Source organism: Hordeum vulgare, chromosome 3H (assembly GCF_904849725.1).
Source record: "Hordeum vulgare subsp. vulgare chromosome 3H, MorexV3_pseudomolecules_assembly, whole genome shotgun sequence".
Classification (NCBI taxonomy): domain Eukaryota; kingdom Viridiplantae; phylum Streptophyta; class Magnoliopsida; order Poales; family Poaceae; genus Hordeum; species Hordeum vulgare.
In genome coordinates, this window is record NC_058520.1 from 588,830,703 (window position 1) to 588,850,620 (window position 19,918).

Consider the following 19,918-nt stretch of genomic DNA (forward strand, 5'->3'; position numbering starts at 1 on the left):
ACGGATAAACCTGATGATCTCAAGGACTGATGTTTACCTACCCAAGTAGATGCAGTGATTTGGCACTCAGTTCTCCTCGTTATCCTATGAACGATTTGGAACTCCAGAAAGGCTATGACCTTCATGCACGAAAATCATCACATCATTTATATCCTCAAACGAATCATTGATGACCTCATGATCTGGACACCCCGGATGAAGAAACCGAAGCATAAACAGGTCGCCTACACCTGACGATCCTATGTCCATCACGTTTACATGTGCTTATGTAATTCACCTTGTAAATTCAGGTGGGGAGCCCGCCCTCCCCCACATTGATTTTTCAAAACCAATTACCATATGAACAGAAGGGTATGCCGTATATCTCTTCAAAATATCAATAAAATACTCAATTGCAGAGCCAAAAAGAAGAAAGAAAAACGAAGACAAATACTTGAAGGATGACATATGCAGAAGAATTATCAGAAAAGATAGCAACATGCAGGGGGAAGGCCCATTGATGCACGCAGACTCGAAGAACCTAGGGAGGCGTGGCACATCTGAGATTAAAGGACCTGAATAACTGAACGTTACCTGGAGGCATCGTCCGGCTTGCAAACCGCTTGTTGCATTTGCATCACATCAGCTTGAACATCCACCTGGAGCCCACCCATTGAGGCATTGAGCAGACCTGGACAACCTACATGGTATATAGGATTATAGGTCAGCATACCAATGATAAGACCAAAGGAGACAGATGCTTGTCATCAAAACGTGGTGTGTCTTTACTCTTAAGGAATCTTGTCAAACATTTAACAGTGGAGTATATAACACACACAGTTCCGGTGGTGCCTGCTAGCTAGAATAAATACAGTAATCGCGGAGCCACTCTGAAAGGAATCAGTCGGGTAGCAAGAAGAACTGACATATCAGTAACACCTCTCTTCTCTTTATCTGTATATATGTTACCGCTGGGCGCTGGGTAACCAGCTGGATCCATCACCTATCGCAACACCTCTCTTCTCTTTCCACTATTGCACTAAGGGGAAGTTAGGGTTTATGAGGGAAATATCAGGCTAGGGCTTTCCGCAAGAAAAGGAAATAACACGTCAACAAAAATTATTACTAGAGGAGGAAGAAGGAGAGGAAGGGAATGGGGTTTCGAGACCTTGAATCTCTGCTTGGTGCAGAGCACGGGGAGGTTCGGGCTCGCCCACGGCGCCTTCCCTTCTTTCTCTCTCGGCCGCCGTTGTGCCGGGGAACGGAGACTGGACGCTGAAGTGAAGAGCTGAGTTTTCTCTTTTTTGTTTTTCATTTTAGGAAGAAAGAAGTTTATTTTTACCCCCAAAATGTAGCCTGAGGGAAAATCATACTTCATTTTAGTATGATTTTAACCCCAAATCCTTTAAACCGCGCAATGTACTGACACTTAATGTTTCTCAATGACTGATTATTGGGCAAGCCAATGGGAAGGCTGAAAGGACAACAATTTACGGTATGGCTGCAGTTCAAAGGACGGTAAATTACTGTGGCTGCAGCTGAGTGTGTCGAGTAAAGCGAAGGCTGAAAGAACGACATTCTGATTGGACACAAATGCACAGCTAACGCCAAGCATCCAAACAGTAATCGGCAATAATGCACCGGAAGGAAAAATATCATCACAAGACTCACACGTCTCTTGATATTATCAAAACTTTACCGTATGAGCACAAGGGTGTGCCGTATATCTCTCTGTAAGCCAATGGGAAGCCTCAATTGCACAGCCAAATAAAAGGAAAGCGAAAACAGATACTCCCTCCTTTCCGGTTTACAAGGGCTCATCTTAAAAAAAATTGATTTTTATTATACTAGGCTCATTTTAAGTCTAATTGAGTTAAAGTGCTTTGAGGCTTACACCCTATTTAATTCATAGAGATAAGAGAAAGGAAATTAGTGGCTATGCATGCATCTTTTTCTACATGCACCATGCAAGTTCAATGAAAAAAAGGATGCTGCATTTATTGTCTTGAAAATTAAATACTATGTGAAAAATATTTCATTGGCTAGTTAGAACTAGTGCCATCCACTCACAGTTCACCTTGGTTGATGAGATTTCAGATTTAAGTCCTATAAATCGGAAAGGAGGGAGTACTTGGAGAATCACATATGCAGAAGAAGTACCGGAAAAAGTAGCAACATTTAGAGGGAAACCTCATATGTTTTACAACACCAAAAATAATTACAAACAAAGACAAGCACACAAATTAAGCTGAGCGTTACCTCGAGGCATCCTATACGGCTTGCAAACCGGTTGTTACATTTGGATCACACCAGCTTGAACATCCTCCTGGAGGCTGGAGCCCACCCATTGAGGCAGACCTGCACAACCTACAGGGTACGTACATAGGACCAGCATACCAATGATAAGACCAAAGAAGACAGATGTTTATATACCACACACAGTTCCGGCCGGTGGTGGCTGCTATAATTGAAGACGGTAACCGTGGAGCCACTGTATAAGGAATCAGTCGGGTAGCTCTTCCAAAGCCTTCACAATCAGCCCATGTGGATCCAATCCACCTACAAGCACAAAATATTAGAACCACGGTCTGTGCGGGACGTGAAACATTGAAAGCAATGAAAACCACGGCCTGGTCACTCACAGTGCCTTGCCAGCGGTCATGACCGCAGTCTCGGGGCCGGCCGATGACGATGGATCTCGATGACACAGTGGATACTCAGCGTCGCGAGATGGACTCGCGAAGGAGGAGGACGTTGGCTGGCGTCATGGTGATGTCCATGGTAGAGAGGCCTCGCAAGGCCAGTGCGTTAGGTTCTTATCTGAAGATGGATTGGTGAAAACCGGCGACGAGGACACATGATGGTGCGTCGGATCGGTTTGTATCACAAACCAATATGTGTCTTGGTTGGGGCATTCGGCTTTAGATGTTATACTTTTGTTTGATATCTGTTTGATATAAGGCTGGAACTATTGGCACCCCTTCATCAAATGAATAGAAGTAGCGACGACTGTTTTTAAGATGGTGGCTCAAATTACATGATGTATTATTTTATAAAGTCTTTGTGAATAATCAGCCAAATGACTGCATACATCGTTCAGATATGCACTGGTTGATCCTTTTTTTTAAATGACCGCAGTCAGGTCCCTCGATGACTGTTAGCGAGCGGTGGAGTTCTGATGCATTGTTTTTTATGACAACAGTTCTGATCTGTTTCTTTTACAGGTTATTAATTTCATGTGGATCCATCACCTATCGCTGCACCCTCTCTCCTCTCCCCACTGTTGCAGTACTTACCTTTACAGGTTACTAATTTCATGTGAAAGTTAGGGTTTACCAGGGATTTCGGCAAGAAAAGGAAATAACAGTAAAACGAGAATTATTACAAGGAGATGGAGAAGGGAGGAAGGGAATGGCGTTTCCTGACCTGAAATCTCTGGTTGCTGCCGGGACGGGGAGGCCCAGGGCCGCCGGAGCGCCTCCCCTTCTTTTTCCTTGGCTGCCGTTGTGCTGGAGAACTGATTTTTATTTATTGATTACAAGTTTTTGTTGGTAGCTTATCAAGCTAGCTGCTTTTTTTTAATTGACAACCCACTTTATTCAACTCATAATGTTTTGGAGAATACATAAGTTGTCAGGAGGATATTGAAGCCAAAGATGACGTCCTAATCCTAAGGTAGTAGCCATCCTCGCTATTTTATCACTAGTAGAAAACAGGGCATTGAGCCAACCACATTGGACCCGGATTGGATATAAACCGGTTCTAAAGGGTCTGTCCGCTGGGCCCCCTCCCTGCAGCAAATGGCCGCAAGGCCTTTAGGACCGGTTTGTAACAAACCGGTCCTAGAGGCCTTGCGGCCATTTGCTGCAGGGAGGGGGCCCAGCGGACAGACCCTTTAGAACCGGTTTGTATCACAAACCGGTGCTAAAGGTTTTCTCATTTTTGCAGCAACTGCGGGGCCCCGCTGTCAGACCCTTTAGCACCGGTTTTTAACACAAATCGGTCCTAAAGCCCTCCTCTCCTTCCTCCTCGAGCACCCCTATATTCCACCCCGAGCTCAGCTCCATTTTTTCTAGCTCGAGCTCAACTCCATTTTTGCTCTCTCCTTCCTCTTGGGAGCTCTAATCCATCCCCATTTTTCTCCACCATTTGTCAAGATTGTTGGCACCCATCGGTCCTACGGTTAGCATCAACATTCCCTCTTCCGGCATTGCAAGTTTTGCTCGTTTTCTTGCTCATTTCATTTTTGTTGTGCTAGCTAGGTGTTTGATGAAATGCCTAAGCTAGAGAGAGTTCATCATTTGTTATGTATACATATGCAATTTGAGCTCAAATTTAATTATGATTTGTGGTTTTTTTTAGTGTCGCGCGCCTTGTCCCCTTCCTCACCGCCGTCGATCGCCCCGTCACCGACACAACCTTGGTGAGCCTATTGTTTTTATTTACCAAAACAAATTTTGATTTGTATGATTTACATATTTACTTGTATATAATTTTCTTATTGTGTAAGATTTTTTTTATATGTATAGCGCCATGGTTTTGATATCCGTCCCCGTTGGCCCTTGTCCAGTCTATGATTCGGATGTGGTATATTATCTTTTATAACTACATATTTTCATTTCCTGATTATATGACAATTAATTACGCCGACCAACTTGACATAGATATTTTTATCTAGGAGGTAGTGGAACCGGAAATGCCAATCGACCCTATTGTTGAGAAGTTACACTTAGTTGAACAAGAAAATGTTGGCCTGAAAGAAAGATTGAAAAAAACTGAAGAAAGGTTGGAAAAAACTGAAAGAGAGAAGATGACCTTGGAAAAGGTTCTTGCCGGTGTCGTTGATGGTCACAAGAGCGAGATAGACGCAATGCGTCTGAAGATTAGAAAATATGCAGTTAGTAAAGAGGCTTGGTATCATTATGCCGTCGGGTCAATTGTTACCTTTGTTGCGATTTTGATCGCATTTGTTGTTGTTTTTAAATGCATTAATTAGAGAGAGTTTTTATGGTTGGTTTCAGTGTGTGTTTTTATGAGAACTATATATGTATGGTCACTACGCTACTTTGGTTTTAACGTGTGATGAACTTTTTGTATTAATTAATTAATTTAGTCATGATGATTTAGCATAATGGTTTTTGATAAATTTATATAATGCAGATGAACCGGCAATGGATGTACAGTGATCGACATCGTCCCGAATTCCTTAATGGCATGCATAGTTTTCTCAATGTGGCTGAGAAAAACAGGCAGAATGGATTTATTTTTTGTCCATGTAAAAAATGCCAGAATAAGAGGAATTTCCCTAACTCAAGAACCATACACACCCACCTGTTGCAAGTAGGCTTCATGCCCAGTTATTTTTGTTGGACCAAGCACGGAGAAAGAGGGGTTGTAATGGAAGACAATGAAGAAGAAGAGGATAATGATAACTATCCTATGTTCGGTGAACACGGTGATACTGAAATGGGGGAAGACGAGCCTGAACTTGAGGACATTGTTGATGAGTCTGATGATGATCTTCGTCAGGTCATTCGTGAAGAACAGATAAACTGCGGAAGTGAAAACGAGAGGTTGAAGTTGGAGCGCATGTTAGAAGATCACAAAAAAATGTTGTACCCAAATTGCGAAGATGGCCAGAAAAAGCTGGACACCACCCTGGAATTGCTGCAATGGAAGGCAGAGAATGGAATATCTGACAAGGGATTTGAAAAGCTGCTGAAAATAATGAAGAAGATGCTTCCAAGAGATAACGTGCTGCCCTGCAGTACGTACGAAGCAAAGAAGGTTGTCTGCCCTCTAGGATTGGAAGTGCATAAGATACATGCATGCATCAATGACTGCATCCTCTACCGCGGTCAGCACGAGAATTTAAATGCCTGCCCGGTATGCAGTGCATTTCGGTATAAGATCAGGCGAGATGACCCTGGTGATGTTGAGGGCGACGATCGCCCCAGGAAGAGGGTTCCTGCCAAGGTGATGTGGCATGCTTCTATAATACCACGGTTGAAACGTTTGTTCCGAAACAAAGAGCATGCCAAGTTGCTGCGATGGCACAAAGAAGACCGTAAGGAAGACGATATGCTGAGACAACCCGCTGATGGGTCGCAGTGGAGAAACATCGACGATAAGTACGAGGACTTTGCACGTGACCCAAGAAACTTAAGGTTTGGTCTAAGTACAGATGGCCTGAATCTGTTTGGGGAGCAGAGTAGCAGTCATAGCACCTGGACTGTGACTCTATGTATCTATAACCTTCCTCCTTGGTTATGCATGAAGCGTAAGTTCATTATGATGTCAGTGCTTATCCCAGGCCCGTCGCAACCCGGCAACAACATTGATGTGTACCTGAGGCCACTGGTTGATGAACTTTTAGAGTTGTGGGCTGACGAAGGTGTACGTGTGTGGGACGAGTACAAACAGGAGGAATTTGACCTACGAGGGTTGCTGTTTGTAACCATCAATGATTGGCCCGCTCTTAGTAACATCTCAGGACAGTCAAACAAGGGATACAGCGCATGCACACACTGTTTAGGCGAGACTGGAAGTATACATATAGGCAAGAATGTGTACCCGGGGCATCGTCGATTTCTTCCAGACAGGCATCCCGTAAGAAAGAAAGGAAAGCATTTCAAAGGCGAGGCAGATACACGGAGAAAGCCAACCCTCCCTAAAGGTACTGATATATATGACATGGTCAAAGATATAAAGGTAATCTTTGGTAAGGGTCCTGGCGCACAATCTGTTCCGAATGACGCCGACAACCACGTAGCCATGTGGAAGAAGAAATCTATATTCTGGGAACTACCCTATTGGAAATTCCTAGAGGTTCGCTCTGCGATCGACGTGATGCACGTGACGAAAAATATTTGCGTGAACCTGCTAAACTTATTGGGCGTGAATGGGAAGAAGTCGAGAGATACACCAAAAGCACGGCTGCACCACCAACGTATGCACGAACGAGACGACCTGATGAATCCAGAGAATTTCAAAGGTCCTGCCAGCTACGCTCTTACCAAGGAAGAGAAGGAGATCTTTTTCCAAGTCCTGAGCAGTATCAAGGTCCCGTCTGGCTACTCGTCGAACATAAAAGGAATACTAAACCTGGAAGAGAAAAAGTTCCAAAACCTAAAGTCTCATGACTGCCACGTGATCATGACCCAGTTACTTCCAATTGCATTGAGGGGGCTTCTGCCAGAAAACGTGCGAGTACCCATTGTGAAGCTATGTGCATTCCTCAACGCAATTTCTCAGAAGGCAATCGATCCAGCAACTCTACCAAGTTTACAGAAGGACATGGTCCAATGTCTTGTCAGCTTCGAGTTGGTGTTCCCACCAACCTTCTTCAATATTATGACGCACCTCATAGTTCACCTAGTCCAAGAGATTTCCGTTCTCGGTCCTGTATTCTTACACAATATGTTCCCCTTTGAGAGGTTCACGGGAGTCTTGAAGAATTATGTTAAAAACCGTGCTAGGCCAGAAGGAAGCATGGTCAAGGGCTATGGAACAGAGGAGGTCATTGAGTTTTGTGTTGACTTTATTCCTGACCTGAACCCGATCGGTGTTCCTCAGTCGCGCCATGAGGGGAGACTGCGTGGAAAAGGCACGCTAGGAAAGAAATCAACAACATGTATGGACGAGCAATCTTTCACTCAAGCACACTACAAAGTTCTAGTTAATTCCAGCTTGGCGGCTCCATATATCCAGGAACACAAGGATATTTTACGCTCGGAATACCCGGAGCAACCTGAAGATTTCATTGCTAAAGAACACGCGAAGACTTTCGGCGGTTGGTTGCAAAGACGTCTCATTAATGACAACATTGTTGAAGATGAGTTATACTTGTTGGCCAAGCAACCATCTTCGACTGTATTGACCTTTAAAGGGTACGAGATAAATGGTAACACATTTTACACGGCAGACCAAGATAAAAAGAGCACCAACCAAAATAGTGGTGTCCGGTTTGATGCAAAAGACGACAACGGGCAAAGGGTCACATACTATGGTTACATAGAGCAGATATGGGAACTTGACTACGGACCTTCCTTTAAGGTCCCTTTGTTCTGGTGCAAATGGTTCAACCTGTCAGGCGTGAAGGTAGACCCGAAGTACGGAATGACAACAGTGGATCAGAAGAATCTTGGGTACGGCAATGATCAATTCGTCCTAGCCAATGATGTGGCTCAGGTTTTCTATGTGAAGGACATGTCTAGCAGACCGAGAAAAAGAAAAGATAAGGAAGCGAATACATCAGACGATGAGCCAAGGCGCCACATAGTTCTTTCAGGGAAAAGAAACATCGTGGTAGTCGAGGACAAGGCAGACATGTCAGAAGATTACAATAAATTTGATGAAATTCCTCCCTTCAAAGTCAAAGATGATCCAAGCATCCCGTTAAATGATGAAGATACTCCATGGTTACGGCGCAATCAGAAGAAAGGCAAGAAGAAAAATAGATAGGGGGTGTTGTTGGTGATGTGTAATAATGTATTAAACCTTTTATGTAATTGTGTTGACCATTTTAATAAATATCAAAAATTTGACCAGTTTCCACTAAATTTGACCATTTTGATAAATATCATTTTTATTTTTTAATGTTAAAATGACATTTAGACAATTTGTAAATAAATGTAAAAGAAAACAGAAAAGGGAAACAAAAAATAAAAATAAAAGAAGAAACAGGAAAAAGAAAAAGGAAACAAAAAGAAAAAGAAAATAGGAAACAGAAAAAAGGAAAAAAGAAAAATAAAAGAAGAAAAAGGAAAAAGAAAAAGGAAACAAAAAGAAAAAGAAAACAGAAAGAGAAAAAAGGAAAAAAGAAAAATAAAATAAGAAACAGGAAAAAGAAAAAGGAAACAAAAAGAAAAAGAAAACAGGAAACATAAAAAAGGAAAAAAGAAAAAGGAAAAAAACCTTTAGGACCGGTTTGTAACAACAACCGGTCCTAAAGGTGGGTTGGCTTCGCGCCCAATTTTTGGACCCTTTAGCACCGGTTTGTGTTAAGAACCGGTGCTAAAGACCCTTTAGCACCGGTTGTTAACACAAACCGGTGCTAAAGGCTCTAGACCTCTCCGGGGCCGCCAACTTCTCGCCTTCCCGCGCGTCTCTCCTCGCCTTCTCTCCTCGCCGCCTCTCTCCTCGCCGACTCGACCTCCTCGCCGCCTCCTCGCCGCCTCCTCGCCGATCCTCGCCGATCCTCGCCGCCTCCTCGCGCGCCGCCTCCTCGCGCGCGGCCTCCTCGCCGATCCTCGCCGCCTCCTCGCCGCGCCGTCGCCTCCTCGCCGCGCCGCCGCCTCCTCGTCGATCCTCGCCGCCTCCTCGCGCGCGGCCTCCTCGCGCCGCCTCCTCGCCGATCCTCGCCGCCTCCTCTCCGCGCCGTCGCCTCCTCGCCGCCTCCTCGCGACGCCTCCTCGCCGCCTCCTCGCGCGCCGCCCCACGCCGCCTCCTCGTCGCCCCACTTCATCTTCTTCTCACGTACGGTATATCCATATTTGTTGTAGTTCCTATTTTCGTATATCCTATTTTTGTATATCCTATTGTTGTATATCATATTGTTGTATATCATATTGTTGTATCATATTTTTCATATATCATATATCCATATTGTTGTATCATATATCCTATTTTCGTATATCCATATTGTTGTATATCATATATCCATATTGTTGTATATCCTATTTTAGAGCCTTATCATATTGTTGTATATCCTATTTTAGAGCCTTATCATATTGTTGTATATCCATATTGTTGTAGTTCCTATTTTTACCCTTAGACTTTATTCTTACCGTTTTATCGATGGAGATCGCAAAGTCCTATGATTGTATAAATGAGGTGACTCCGACGATTCCGACGATTCCGTAAAACCCTAATCCGACGATTCCGACGATTCCGTAAAACTTTCCGACGATTACGATTCCGTAAAACTTTCCTACGATTCCGTAAAACCCTAATCCGACGATTCCGACGATTCCGTAAAACTTTCCGACGATTACGATTCCGTAAAACTTTCCTACGATTCCAACGATTCCATAACTGCGGGGAAAGTTTTCGACGATTCCGTAAAACTTTCCGACGATTCCGTAAAATTTTGCGACGATTATGACTCCGACGATTCCGTAAAACTTTTCCGTAAACTTTCCGGTTCCGTAAAACTTTTCCGTAAATAATTTTGCTAAGTTAAATTCTTGTTACTAGCAGGTGTTGAGCTATGGATCCCCAAGAACCACATGATCAGCACGCCGATCAGCTCGCGGGAATGGGTGAGGCGGAGAAGGAAAGATACATGTGCCAGATGATTTTTGAAGATGCAACGGCCATATATCATGATGACGACGATGGACATGCGTTTAGCAATCAATTTTTGAACGACTCCGGTGACGGAGCTGAGAATATAGAAGATGTAGTAGATGCAGAAGTGCCCTCCTGAACAAACTCTGCCAATGTATATCTCAAGTCACTGTTGACGCAACAATTAATTTGTATTGCACTTACTAACGAATCATTATTTTCCCGTTTAGGCGCCCTCCGGAACACCTAGCGCAAGTACTGAGACAAAGTCGAAACGAGGCCCGGCCGCAAGGTTGAAAGATACTGCAAGGTACTCGATCGATAAAGTTGCTGCTGATGGCAAACCACTGGAACCCCCAGAAACTTATCGCAAATTTGTAAATCAGTGCGGAGTTGTTGTAAGAGACCTGGTCCCGATCAACTTAATAGAATGGAATAAGCCGAAGACCGGCGCCAACGTTGGAGCTACTTATGTCGATGACAGATTGAAAAGAGTGCTTTGCGACATGGTCTGGCAAAATTTCAGCGTAGCGAAAGATAAGAAGAAGAAAGTCGAGGAGTGGGCTTTGAAGAAGATGGCCACACAATTCTAGAGGTGGAAGAAAGACTTGTGGAAGAAATATAAGGACGAAGATCCAGTTTTCACTGGGCACCTAGTGAAGATAAGAGACGCTTGGCCTGATTTTAAGGCGTACAAGAAATCGGGTGTCTTTACATCCCGATCAGCCACAAATACGGAGAATGCGAAGAAGAAGAAATATCACCATATTTTGGGGTCAGGTGGCTACATGACTGCCCTGCCTAGGTGGCGACGCTATGAAGATGCGCTTCTGAAAAGAAATATCATTCCACAGACACATGACTGGCCCGATAGGTCCAAGTTCTGGTTGTTCGCGCATGGGGCAACGTTGGACGCTGAGACTGGGATGATTGTTGCGGAGGGACCATGGTCGGAAAAAATAACACAAGTCGTATCAGATCTAGAGAAGGCAATAGAAGCTGTTCGAAAAGGAACTTTTGTTCCCGATAGAGAGAACGACGAGTTGACGAAGGCACTCGGGAACCCCGAAAAGTGGGGACGAACACGAGGCTTTGGAGCCACTACCCCGTGGAACCAAGGGTTTCCGGCGGACCTTGGCACTTACAGAAGCCGTGGTAGAAGCAAGAGGAAGGCGCTGGAACGGATATCGACATTAGAAGAAAAGGTGGCGTTTCTCTTGAAGAAAGGGGGACACCCTGTACCTGACACTGAAGAGGAGGAAGAAGATCCTGCACCTGACGCTGATCAGCAGCAATTAGAAGACGATCCTGTAGCAGATGCCGTCCCATCTCAGCATAGAAGCAGCGTGGGTTCCACGCAGCTGCAGCTAGAAGACGGTCCTGCAGTCGAACCGTCGGCGCCTCACTACCCCGTGGATGATGTCACGGAGAAGACAAACTGTGAGATACATATGCCAATGGGGAACATATCCTTCATGGTGGCGTCAGGCTATGCTTTACCGAATCAACCTGGAGCAACCTACCATGGTGGTCAGATTCCAGCATCCCATGCTCGTGTCGAGTTGTCAACAATTACGCCGGGATGCCAGTCAATTGAGCTTGATATTCCTGGAGGTGAAGGCGAGAAGACACTGGGAGAAATGGAGCTTGGTATCATCTTGTGGAAGAAGAAACACATCGTGTTTCCTAACGCGGCGCCAAGGCCACCGACTCCTCCAGGTACAAATGCACCACCTCCAAAAATTACTGAATGTTGCACCACATGTAAGCCTATTTTTAATAGTTTTTTCACTTTCGTACAGAGAATGCACGACCTCCAAGTCCACCCCCCAACGCACCTCCAAGTCCACCCCACAACGAAGATAGGGAGCCCGAGGCCGAGAGTCCATCGCCCGTGCACTCCAGTGAGCCGACGGATGCGCCCACTACGGGTACGGCAAAGCGGAAGCTGCAGTTCAGAAGAAACGGGACTCCTCCCAAGAAGAGAGAAAGGAAACCCAATAAAATCAAGACTCCCCCGAAGTTACCAAGCCTGATGACTCCGGAGGAACTAGACGAGGCCGTGAAAGCCAAAAACAAAGCATGGTTCGCACGGTTTCCCCTGAAGCCCCCTCCAGACATCTGGAAGGAAACTCTGAAGAACGTACCAAAGTGGAAAATTGAGCGCACCATCGACAACTTATATTATCCTGAACCGCCGCCACCGCCGCCCCTTTCAGACTATGAATGGTTCATTGAAAAGATGCACACCGCACAGATGAAGCAGGCGGAGCAGATGAAGCAGGCAGAGCAGACGAAATGCGGGAAACAAGTTCCCCAGCTCGGACAACAAGAAGCACAGTCAATTGCCCCGCTCAAGGTGTTATCTGACCAGGCTTCAGTGTCCGGTCCACGCATGGGCGACGTAGGTTACGCTATTGCTGATGTGGTATATAAATATAAGCCCGAGCACCCTCTGGTCGAAAATCCTAGTGCTCTAACAACCCAACTATGGAATTTACATGGTTGGTACTTGGAGGCCGCAAGGCAAAAGAGAGATTGTATCATGGCGGCAGTTCAGGATCAACACTACTTCGGAGAGTACGGTGTGGAGGTTGGGTTCGATGATTTTTTCCAGATGTACAATCAACGTGCCCTCGACAAAGCTATCGTCAGCTGCTACTGTTTGTAAGTGATTTATTTGTGTAATTTAATTATTTAGTTAAGCTCGCGTTCATTGCCCGTATAATTATCACTCACGAGACATTCTTTTTGTACGCTACTATGCAGAATGAAGATTCGTGAATGCAGGCTGGCAGGAATCTGGGACTTTGGGTTCATTGACCCGTATTCGTTTCGTCAAGAGACAATAGAAAAGTTCAACAAGGATACACCGGATGATTTGCTAAGGTTTTTGAAGCGACAAAGTACCAAAAAAGAAATACTTTGGCCCTACGGATTCAAGTGAGTGTTACTGTCTTGTACACATTCCATTTTGCTTACCTGATGTTAAGTGTAATTGATGAGTATGCATGACTGCGTGTGTACACGTGCGCAGGTCCCACTTTATATTGTTCATCATTAGAATCGATCAAGGACAAGTTGAAGTCTGGGACCCGTTAACCTGGGACGCTGACAAATGGAAGAGCGCGCGTCAGATGCTTCAAAGGTATATCTATATCGGCCTCTTTCATTCATCGGCCTCTTTTTCGTTCATTTCCTGATATCAAGTAAGTAATAATTAACTCTTGTATTCATTTTTCTTTGTCGGCCAGGGTTTGGCAAATGTTCATCAAGGAAGAACCCGGTACATGGGCAGACAAGCTCCACTTTCAGATTAACAAAGTAAGTAGTACTACGTACCCTTGTTTCAATACCATTACCATTCTCTTGATTATTATTAATTTGACTGAATTATGTTCTCGTATATAGGGCGTCCCGCAACAACCACAGGGCACTAATTATTGTGGATACTACGTTTGCGAGTACATTCACAGGCTTATCAATGAGAAATCCCGTACTTCCAGAAATCTAGAGGTACGTAACCGGATCTTCACAACTTTATTTATGTTGCCATCAGTTATGTTTAGTTTTGTTCATAACTTAATTGTTTTCATCTACTTCTTTTAAAGCTGCAACGAAAGCGGGCGATGCTCAGACCAATCCAACGTTGCAAGGCAGTTGCAGAGGAATTGGCAGGATTTCTCCTCACGCAAGTCATAGATGAAGGTGGAGAATTTTTCCATCCTATGAACCAATAGCCAGCTCCCTTCTCTATGCAAGTATACAGCTATAGGAAACGAACTTCAAATTATGTAATGATAATCGGTCCAGTACTTCGTGTTACATGTATATATGTACTTTTATTTGGTGCATCAACATTTAACCGCAAACACGGAATCGGAAACACTTAACCGCAAACACGGAATCGGTGTTTCCGGATACGTGTTTCCGATTACGTGTTTCCGATTCCGTGTTCGTAAAAAACGGAACACGGACACACGGAATCGGAAACACGGAATCGGAAAGACGTAAACGGAAATACGGAACCGGAAACACGTAAACGAAAACCCTGAAAATACGGAACACGGAAACACCGAAATACGGAATCGGAAACCCTGAAAAGAAAAGGAAAAAAAAAGCATTAGGACCGGTTGGTGTTACCAACCGGTTCTAAAGGTCCTCCGCCTGCGCGCACTCTTCGGCGCCCACGTGGAGGCCTTTAGCACCGGTTTGTAAGAGACCGGTGCTAAAGGGGGGGGGCCTTTAGTCCCGGATACGTAGCACCGGATGTGTATCCGGGTCCAAAGGCCCTTACCAACCGGTTCTAATACCCCTTTCTCCACTAGTGTATGTGTCTCACTATTACTATCACGACGTTCAAAAACAAAAATACAACTATTGAAACTAGACTTTCTCTTCTGGATATCATGGAGGATCATGCAATACTCGCCCCGTTGATCTTGGATTTGAAGTCGTTTATGACTCTCAGACAGTCTGATGCAATGCAGACGTTTGGGATCATCAAATCTTCCACCAAAGCTATTGCTTCTCTGCATGCATGGGCCTCGACAACTGTTGGATCAATCACCCCCGTTAGGACTATCGCGGAAGCCCCCATGAACTGTCCCTGCGCATCACGGCAGATTACTCTGACCGCCCCAATCTTAGCAGACTTGGCCACAGCTCCATCCACATTCAGCTTCGCCTCGCCAAAGGATGGGGGGATCCACCTGGGAGCAGGCGTATTATCGGTCCTCCTGGTCGTGCTCTTCTTCATCGTTGGTAAACCTCGAAGCTCATTCAAATACCGCTCGATAAACAAATGGGTCGAGAGCGGGCTTTGAAATTCTTTCTCATGTATCGCCTTTCGTCGAGCCCACCAAATCGCCCAAAGTGTGGTCAAGACGGCAATGAAACGATCAGAGGATAGTGTGTTGGACATCCCATGTAACCAGAGCTTCGGATCCAGCGTTTCATCCCCATAAACTGGAAGCAAAGAATCATCATCATCGGCGCGCAAAGACGAGACACTTCGCGCCATATTGCAGTCCAGCAGAGCATGTCTCCAGCTATCCACCGCCCCCTGACAGATCGGGCATGATGTATCGACCGTCATTTGCCGTCTCCCCCTCTCCTGCCCCATTGGTAGAGAAGCACGAGCTAGCCGCCAGGCGAAAAGACGAAGCTTTGCCGGAACCTTAGTCCCCCATAGTTTCTTCCAGTTGGACTCCTCCCGGTAAGTGTTTGAAGCTTCTGCTTCTCCATTAAGCCATCACTCCTGCCGTAGTTTCGTTGCCACTACCATTCTGTAGCACGACCTCACCGAAAACAAGCCCGACTTTTCATAATGCCATGCGTAGAAATCTGTTTGTGCAGTGTAGCTGAGAGGGATCTTGCGCACTATCTTGGTGTCCATAGGGAGCATGTGTACTGACAGAGCATGATCATCCCAGCATCGGTCCGCATGTGATATTAGTTCCAAGACCTTCTCCGGAGGATTCGCAGAGATCGCAGCAAACGGGCGCAGACAGAAATCTCGGGGAAGCCAATTATCATTCCATATGTGTGTATCTTCGCCACTCCCAATCCGTTTTATCAACCCCTTCGTGAGAATATCTCTACCCTCGCAAAGTGCCCGCCATACCTGCGATGGGCGTGATCCCAGTTGGGAGGACATGATATCCGATGAGGGGAAGTAGACCGCCTTCAGGATCCTTGCGCTCATCGTGTTGGGTTCAGTCAGCACCCTCGAGACCTGCTTGGCAAGCAAAGCCAGGTTAAATAGCTCCATATCGCGGAATCCCAATCCCCCTTTATACTTCGGCATGCACATGGTTTCCCACGACACCCACGCCGTTTTCCTCTCCCCTGCCTTACACCCCCACCAAAATTTCCGAATCATGGCCATGATATGCTGACATAATCCCCGTGGTAATTTGAAGATCGCCATAGAGTAGGTTGGTATTGACTGCACCACTGATTTTATGAGAACTTCCTTACCGCTGCCTGCCAAACACTTCTCCATCCACCCTTGGATATTCTTCCAAACACGATCCTTCAAATATGAGAATACTCCATTCTTTGCTTGCCCCACCTCTGATGGTAAACCCAAATATCTCTCACATAGAGTCTCCCTCTGGATTTGAAGTATACCTTTGAGCACTTCTCTTTGCGCTTCCGGACATCCCTTCCCAAAGTAAATAGATGATTTCTCATTGTTTATGCGCTGCCCTGAAGCTTGGCAGTATTTTGTCAGTATTTCCTTCAATTTGTGGGCGTTCTCTGAGGTATTCTTACTGAAAAGCAAGCAGTCATCCGCAAACAGTAGGTGGTTTACCTTGGGTGCGAGAGTAGCAATTTGGATGCCTTCAAAAACCCCTACAGTGCTGGCTTGATGTAGCATACAAGAGAGCCCCTCTGCCGCTATCAGAAACAGGTAGGGGGAGATAGGGTCCCCTTGTCTAATGCCCCTTGATGGTTTGAACCCCTCGGTCTGCATTCCATTGAAAAGTAACGAGAAAGACACCGAGGTTACCCGTCTCATGACCTGGCGCACAAAAACTTCGCAGAAACCCAATTTCTTCATAATGGCCTCTAGATAGACCCATTCAACGCGGTCGTAGGCTTTCATCATATCCAGCTTTACTGCACAATGCCCATTCTTTTTTGCTTCTATTATTCTTCATAAAATGGAGGCATTCATAAGCTGTAATAACATTATTAGTGATCAAGCGGCCTCGCACAAACGCCGATTGTTCTTCAGAGATGATTTCCGGGAGAATCTGCTTCAGGCGGTTAGCAAGTACTTCGGATGAAATTTTGAAAATCACATTGCACAAGCTAACAGGCCGAAACTGGGATAGTAATTGCTGGGTAACGTCGCATGGGAAACAAAAATTTTCCTACGCGCACGAAGACCTATCATGGTGATGTCCATCTACGAGAGGGGATGAGTGATCTACGTACCCTTGTAGACCGTACAGCAGAAGCGTTAGTGAACGCGGTTGATGTAGTGGAACGTCCTCACATCCCTCGATCCGCCCCGCGAACAATCCCGCGATCAGTCCCACGATCTAGTACCGAACGGACGGCACCTCCGCGTTCAGCACACGTACAGCTCGACGATGATCTCGGCCTTCTTGACCCAGCAAGATAGACGGAGAGGTAGAAGAGTTCTCCGGCAGCGTGACGGCGCTCCGGAGGTTGGTGATGACCTTGTCTCAGCAGGGCTCCGCCCGAGCTCCGCAGAAACGCGATCTACAGGAAAAACCGTGGAGGTATGTGGTCGGGCTGCCGTGGAAAAGTCGTCTCAAATCAGCCCTAAAACCTCCGTATATATAGGTGGGAGGGAGGGGACCTTGCCTTGGGGCTCAAGGAGCCCCAAGGGGGTCGGCCGAGTCCAAGGGGGAAGGCTCCCCCCCCAAACCGAGTTGGACTTGGTTTGGTGGGTGGGAGGCCTTCCTTCCCTTCCCACCTCCTCTTTTTTTCTTCATTTCTCTTTGATTTTCTTTCCTAGGCGCATAGGGCCCTTTTGGGCTATCCCACCAGCCCACTAAGGGCTGGTGTGCCACCCTCAAGGCCTATGGGCTTCCCCGGGGTGGGTTGCCCCCCCCCCCCCCCCGCTGAACTCCCGGAACCCATTCGTCATTCCCGGTACATTCCCGGTAACTCCGAAAACCTTCCGGTAATCAAATGAGGTCATCCTATATATCAATCTTCGTTTCCGTACCATTCCGGAAACCCTCGTGACGTCCGTGATCTTATCCGGGACTCCGAACAACATTCGGTAACCAACCATATAACTCAAATACGCATAAAACAACATCGAACCTTAAGTGTGCAGACCCTGCGGGTTCGAGAACTATGTAGACATGACCCGAGAGACTCCTCGGTCAATATCCAATAGCGGGACCTGGATGCCCATATTGGATCCTACATATTCTACGAAGATCTTATCGTTTGAACCTCAGTGCCAAGGATTCATATAATCCCGTATGTCATTCCCTTTGTCCTTCGGTATGTTACTTGCCCGAGATTCGATCGTTAGTATCCGCATACCTATTTCAATCTCGTTTACCGGCAAGTCTCTTTACTCGTTCCGTAATACAAGATCCCGTAACTTACACTAAGCTACATTGCTTGCAAGGCTTGTGTGTGATGTTGTATTACCGAGTGGGCCCCGAGATACCTCTCCGTCACACGGAGTGACAAATCCCAGTCTTGATCCATACTAACTCAACTAACACCTTCGGAGACACCTGTAGAGCATCTTTATAGTCACCCAGTTACGTTGCGACGTTTGATACACACAAAGCATTCCTCTGGTGTCAGTGAGTTATATGATCTCATGGTCATAGGAATAAATACTTGACACGCGGAAAACAGTAGCAACAAAATGACACGATCAACATGCTACGTCTATTAGTTTGGGTCTAGTCCATCACGTGATTCTCCTAATGACGTGATCTAGTTATCAAGCAACAACACCTTGTTCATAATCAGAAGACACTGACTATCTTTGATCAACTGGCTAGCCAACTAGAGGCTTGCTAGGGACGGTGTTTTGTCTATGTATCCACACATGTAAATGAGTCTTCATTCAATACAATTATAGCATGGATAATAAACGATTATCTTGATACAGGAATTATAATAATAACTATATTTATTATTGCCTCTAGGGCATAATTCCAACAGTCTCCCACTTGCACTAGAGTCAATAATCTAGCCCTCACATCATCATGCGAATTACATTGTAATAAATCTAACACCCATACATTTCTGGTGTTGATCATGCTTTGGCCGTGGAAGAGGTTTAGTCAGCGGGTCTGCTACATTCAGATCCATGTGCACTTTGCATATATTTACGTCCTCTCCCTCGACGTAGTCGCGGATGAGGTTGAAGCGTCGTTTGATGTGTCTGGTCTTCTTGTGAAACCGTGGTTCCTTTGCTAAGGCAATGGCACCCGTGTTGTCACAGAACAAGGTTATTGGATTCAGTGCGCTTGGCACCACTCCAAGATCCGTCATGAACTGCTTCATCCAGACACCCTCCTTAGCCGCCTCCGAGGCAGCCATGTACTCCGCTTCACATGTAGAATCCGCTACGACGCTTTGCTTGGAACTGCACCAGCTTACCGCACCCCCATTAAGAATAAATACGTATCCGGTTTGCGACTTAGAGTCGTCCGGATCTGTGTCAAAGCTTGCATCGACGTAACCTTTTACGGCGAGCTCTTCGTCACCTCCACACACGAGAAACATCTCCTTAGTCCTTTTCAGGTACTTCAGGATATTCTTGACCGCTGTCGAGTGATCCACTCCTGGATTACTCTGGAACCTACCTGCCATACTTATGGCCAGGCTAACATCCGGTCTAGTGCACAGCATTGCATACATGATAGAACCTATGGCTGAAGCATAGGGGACGGAGCGCATATGTTCTCTATCTTCATCAGTTGTTGGGCACTGAGTCTTACTCAATCTCGTACCTTGTAACACTGGCAAGAACCCCTTCTTGGACTGTTCCATTTTGAACCTCTTCAAAACTTTATCAAGGTATGTGCTTTGTGAAAGTCCTATCAGGCATTTTGATCTATCCCTATAGATCTTAATGCCTAGAATGTAAGCAGCTTCTCCTAGGTCCTTCATAGAGAAACTTTTATTC